Below are 6,832 nucleotides of genomic sequence, written 5' to 3'. Positions count from 1 at the left end.
AAAGCATCAAAACACAAGGTTTCGATAGTGCTTGAGCCTATGATTCCTTGTCTAGTATATATTTCTAACTTGGCTTACCATCAACTCAACATCACCTCGTGCATTGAGATTCTTAATACCTCTCTTGCGTGCAACTTCAATACCCAATAACAATGACTCATATTCAGTCGTGTTATTTGTATTAGCGAACTACAAGTTGAATGAATAAGGAAAGATTTATCTCTAAGGAGAAATAAGAACAACACCCTCACCAAAACCAACAAAAGCACAAGTGCCATCAAACTCTAGAGTGTAGACATCATTAGAACTATTGGTGAAGCTGGTGGAGATACATTCTAAGTTTTGAGTAGAATTGTCATTCTTATCAACCATGACAAAGGATTCATCAAAACTAGATTATGACTCTTGATCCTCACAAGCATCAACAAACTTGTTGGTATTTGAAATACATAAGGAACCAGACTCCTCATTATAAAAATAATTGGATGATTCAGATACTTCCAATGTTGAAACCTCTAACCAATCTTCAACAAATTTAGAGACTTCATCAACATGTAGGTAATAATTACCCATTCCAACAAATTCAAACAATATCTATGCATGGGGATCATCTGATTTGATAAAGGTGAACTTGGTCTCTCTTTCTGAAAGGAGTTTCTACATAACACCTTTCATAGGAATCTTTTCTTGTGACATATCCATGTTGAGTTCCCCATGCACGTCTTTATAGAAGTTACATCTAAGGAACATTCCCTATGATACGAGAACATCAATGACCACAACCGCCATCTTAATCTTTTTATCTGGGAAGAATGCAAATTAAACCTATACATCCTTAATTTGCCCCACAAGATGCACCTATTTATTCTCCATGGAATAACAATTACCAAAAGTCTTGGTCAAGGTTGAACCTAGGGCATTGGCTACCTTAAGAGGCATGACATTATCTGAGACTCCAGAATCAATAACACAGATACTTAACATAAAACCATTAACCAACAAGGAAATATAAAAAGGCTCTACTTTCACTAGAATGGATGAAGGTAGAGTAACAAGGTTATTTTGTAAATTCTTAGGCTTAGATGAAACAGGGACACTCTGGGAAGAACTTGAAGTAGGACAAGTATCCTTATCTTTCACAAACTTAACCAACCTGTCAAACTGGTATGGGTTGGCTTGTAAATATTCTGCCTCAAACATCTGAATTTTGGTCTTCTTGACATGGTCAATTATATCAAAATATTTGTATGGGCTTGACAAAGAAGACGAGGGAAATTCAGTCGGATTCAGGGCACTAGATTTTACTGTATTTGAAAAAATAGGAGGTTGAGTAGATCTACTTACTTGGTTATCAACTGTCGTTCTTTTTGGTAGATTTGGAAGAGGAATTCCCCTCTTTGAAATGGTGATTAGCAATTGAGGAGCATCCTTCCTCTTTTCTCCATCATCTTTGGGATGATCAAGCTATCTTTGAGAACAGGTGAGAACCGCATTAATGTTTTCATCGACTCCTTCAAATAGTTCTTCATAATGCACATAACCAATGGTAGAGTCACCAATTTTTTCTCCTCCATGATCTTGGAAAATATTTGTAGCATCTTATTCAGTAGGTAGAAAATCACCTTGTTTAGTCTCAAAGTATCCCGCTACTGAATTTAAAGGTGGACCTTCAAGAACCAACCTCTCTAGTAGAGGCGATAGCTTGGCTTGATTCTTGACCGCATATTTGTTGGTATTATTTCGGTATGTTTTGCATGGAATGTCCTTGTATGGTGGTGGAAATGACACCTATGACAATTGCTTCTTCAAAGCTAAGACCTCATTAGCCAACTTTTACACCATAGGATCTATGGTACCTAATGAAGATAGTTTTAAAAGTGAATTTCAAACTTTGGATTTCTTAAGATCCTTTTTATTTTTCTAGCAAGAATTAGGTAATCTTCCACTTCAATTGCCAAAGTATATGCATGAGATAAGTCTCTTGCAGGTTCTCTTCTTAACAAGAAACTCACCTCTGGCAATTGAGTGTTGACAAAGAAACACTTGAGGTTTTTTATAGTTGGCTGAGCAATAGTCGAAATATGGTTTTTTAGCTTATTAAACTTGGCAATGAAATATCGCATGGGCTCATGTAGTTCTTTTCTCATCTAAGTAAGTTGACCCAAGAGAACATATGCATCCTCCACTGGCTTAAATATCGCCTCAAATTGAGTATTTAAAGTATCCCAACTAGTGATAGTTTGTGCTGCCAAATGGTAAGACCAATCTGTGACAACACCTTGTAATGTTTCAACAAAGAGTCTTATTGAAACATCTTCATGTTCTACACCATCAATACCGCATGCAATGTAAAAAGTGTTAGCATATGTGCAAAATATTTTGACTTAACGATATTTTGTTGTCATTGATGTCAATATGCTCAAGAGAGAACCTGTAATATGCTGAAAGAGAACCGGTAATATGATGAAGAGTGAACAGGTTTATTGAAGTTAAGCAACTGACAAAGTGAACTGGTAGAATGATGAGAACCGATATATGTGCTAAAGGTGAAGCTGTTTAATATGATATGACTATCGGTTGGTAGTCTCAGCTTCAGAGTTTTCGGTTGAAGTGTTTCGAGCCTGTGTGATTCAACCGATGGCATCGTGTGATGAGTTAGCAGTATAATGGAGATCAGATCGTGTTGCCACGTCAGCCTCGTGCACGTGAAGGATCTTGCATGAAGGGGATTGATCCTATCTACCCCAGGAATGAGCGAAGTCCCTGTAAACGGTGGAGAATGCGTGATGGGTTATCACCTCCAAGAAGCGACGAAGAACAAACGATGGAGAATGTCTTGAGATTTGTTCAAGACCGTTGTATTCAAATACAAAGTGTTCAATGGTCAGGATCAAACTGACTGAATTGCTCAACCTAAATGTTTAGGGTTTAGGGTTTATGTTACCGACCTATCTGTTTCCTATAAGGTCGATGTTATGTTTCATGTTGAAGTTGTTGGCAAATGTTGTGTGTGTATCTAAGTGCAAAGACACGTGATTCTTGCCAGACCAAATAAGAGGGTTGATACCTGCAGAGTGTGTATGCAGAAGAAAGGAACTAAAGCGGATCTGCATTGGCATTGAAGTGCTATTACCAGATCATTGTAATACCTATTGATCTCTAACCACTTCAATAGTTGGAAAATCCCTTAACAGGGTAGCTTTAACCAGCTTGTTGTAAATCCTTTAACAGGGTGACTTAAAGCCATTGGGTTCATGAAATCCTCTAACAAGGTAACCTCTAACAGGGTTTAACCTTTAACTGGGTGATCCCTAACAGGATCAGTTCTTAACAGAACCTGTTGTAATAGTCTTTAACCGAACTAGGCTCCTAACAGAGCGAACTTCTAAAGAGTTCAAAAACAACTTGTGGGTATTCATCCCCACTGTGGTTTTTTCGAGTTGGGTTTCCACGTGAAAAATATGCGTGTCGTGTGATGTCCTTTTCATGTGATGCTTTGTTGTTTTTTGTCAAGCGGTGAATCATGTTGATCTAGCATGTTATTATATTGTTGATGATAGATTACCTATTTATGCACACTGATAATGTGGAAATGAGGGTGTAGGTTGTGTGGTAAGATAAGTGTTTCCGGTTTATATCTTTCACAATCTCATTGTGTTTATCCGATAGTAATTTGGTTTATGACCGATGTTAGTGATTGCCAGTCAAGTTCACTGTTTATAGTCAAACCGGTTCAGAAAAAGTTTTTATATCTGTATTGATTCACCCCCCCCTCTCAGTACCGGTTTGGTACTCATTGTTCATCATTGTATTATCAAAAAGTAGTGATAAGTTCATCTAGATTTTGCTTTCCATCACTGCAAAATTTTGGAATATTCTTTCATGAATGTTGCAGAAGTGGATGTAAGGGTGGAGTCAAGTTAAGAGGGGCAAAGCTTTTCCCCCAAGTACATTCGGCACCTTGACCACTTGGAGCAACCATGATTATTAGTTGGAAGGGTGGAATGACAAACCTTTGAACTTGAGGTAAGACTAAAGGTATGATAATACTATTGGATTCACTAGGTAAAGGAGACCCTCGTGTAATAGGTGGAAAACTTCTTGTCCTTTGAAGATGAGAATGTGCTCTATGAGGAAGAAAGTCAAAATTATGCTTTTGCAGCAACTCAAAAGTAGGATCAATAAAGCCTTGATTCCTTCCATGTGTGTAGCTTTGTTATACCAAAGTAAATCTTCAAACAAAATATTTATCAACAATAAGAGAGTCTAACGACAAGGAACAAGGAATACTTCAACCAAAGAATGAAATGCCTTGATTGCGTACTTGAATCACCAGCAGAGTCACCAAAAATTGTTGATTGAAAAATTTGTTAACTTGTGAGGTTTACAAAATGGTGGTTCCAACAATAGTGTGCGAGATTAAATATCTCTTATTTATAAGGGAAGACTCCCCCTTTGCTTATTTCTCTAAACAACTTTAATAAACCAAACTCTAACTATTAACCCTATTGTAAGATTGGTTGTTACACCATATCATTCTCTTTTTTCAGAATATATGTTTATCCTTTTATCTCTTTTCAAACAGGATATTACAATTAAGAGCAATAATAATTCAGAAAACTACTAAGTTCTTAAGAAACTAACTAGGAGTATATATCAATGAAATTTACAGATAAAAGAAGCAAAGTTTTTATAAAAACACAGTCTTTTGTTGCTCGCAGGATGAAAAAAATAGTAATGAAGCACAAAGTCTTCAGTACACTATTATCCTATGTCATCTTTTATTGTAGCATCATCACACTATTATCCTATAGTAAGAAGTCATTAGTACACTATTATCCTATGTCATGATAATAGCATCTTTTATTGTAGGATATCATCACACCTTTGAATCAATGATGCTACAAATTCTTAGGCATCATGCTTGGTAATATCACGTGTTTATTTCCCAAGCTCAATTCTTGTAATCTTATAATCTCTAAGTTGCATCTCCACATTAGGCTTATTACAAATTGGCTTTGCCATCTCAACATACCTCATTTTCTTCTTATCTACCATCACCCTTGAAACGGTTTTAGCCCTCTTGGTTGTCTTGGGGTTAATAGGAACCAATTGCTTGAAGTCAAAATCATTTGGATAGACTTCTTGCTTCTTTCTCTTTGAGTAATTGTCATTAACCATGAGGGAAGATCAGGATTATCAACATGAACTTCTTCAACTATAGCTTGTGAAGAGACAAATTGTGTCTACACTATAGTTGACACTATAGGTGGAGTATCAATTTGTACTACTAATAGGGTATGTTCCATTGAAACATAAGATATGGAACCTGACATGAACTTTTCAAAATCAATGATGGTAGAAGTGGGAATATCTGACAAGTTTGGATATGAGGTGTAGGATTCAAATACACTATCCAAATTATCATGTGGAACATCTAGGATAGAGTTAGTAGCCTAGGTAAAAACAATCTGGGAAGACACCATTAGATCCACAGGAGTCACCATTACCATGGAAAAAGAATCAACATTTGCATCCACAAGAAATTTAGGAACACTTACAAGAGTAGATACTTGTGACACATTAGCAGTGGGAGATTATGGACTTGAGGCAATATGAGATTCTTCTTCTTCTTGATTCCTTTTCTCTTGATTATCATCTTGCTCTTTAACCTACTATTTTCCTTTAATAGGTGTTCCCTTTTGGGACCTATTCTTGTCTTTCTAAATATTGATCTTGATTTTGATCCCTTTGGAAGAAGAAGCATTTTCCTTAATCTTTGTTCTCAATACAGGTTTTTGACCAACTAGCCCTATTGTACCATCCTTTGACGCAGTTTTGAACTTCTTCAATTTTATGTCTTTACTTTTCAACCAATGGATATATATATATATACATTCCTTTTGAGACTAGTGGATAGGAGGAACAATGACATGAGGATTCTAAGTAGATATGATAAAACCTACTTTATGAGTAGCCAATTGCTTTGTGTGAACAACCATTATTTGCCTCCCTAGCTCCATTAGATAATCTTGTCAGTGGGGTACACCGAGACCATATATGGATGATCATTAAAGCACCTTATTCTCATGTATGTGAATGTAGGAAACTGTAGGAAGAGGCACCCATACTCATTAGCCTTCTTCCAAGTTGCTTCTAATACTCTTCTTTCCTCAAGTCTCTTGTCAAATGAACACATATACTAACCATAGAAGGCATCTTGAATCCTTCTATAATGATGTCTACTAGTCTTCATGACCAGCTAATCATAATATGTCCACACTGGTACTTTTGGTTCGTCTCCCTCTGTGGCGAGACCAAGAAATTGTTTGAGTGAAGTTGCAATGTAGGCCAAATATGAATTCATATAAAAAGTAAGAGTGGTGGGCACCTGCGAAAGTCAAGTCTTCATACACACTATAGTCAAGTCTTCAAGACCCGATTACATGTTTAAAGTGCAAAGACTCACATAAATGATATGTGATTAGGTCTTGAGGACCCAATTACATATTTTGCATATATTCTTGATCAATGGGTAATAAAAAAAGGACTCTGCAATTTGTAACCCTACTTGACATTGGAAAACAATGAAGACAAAACTTAAACTTGGAAACCCTAGTTCATAGGGCACAAAATGAATAATGGCAAAAAATGACATCATTACCATATCTGTTATGACTTCATAAACGAAACAAGAAGGACTTAAAAAAAAACAACAAAAAATGACACTTGGACAATAGGGAAGAAAATGACTCTAGCAAGGTGCTAATCCTATTCAGTCAAAATGCAGCAAGCACAACAGTGAAATGCAAAGGGATAGATGTGATTGAGA

Source organism: Cryptomeria japonica, chromosome 10 (genome assembly GCF_030272615.1).
Source record: "Cryptomeria japonica chromosome 10, Sugi_1.0, whole genome shotgun sequence".
NCBI classification, from domain to species: Eukaryota; Viridiplantae; Streptophyta; class Pinopsida; order Cupressales; family Cupressaceae; genus Cryptomeria; species Cryptomeria japonica.
This window is presented reverse-complemented; position numbering follows the sequence as displayed.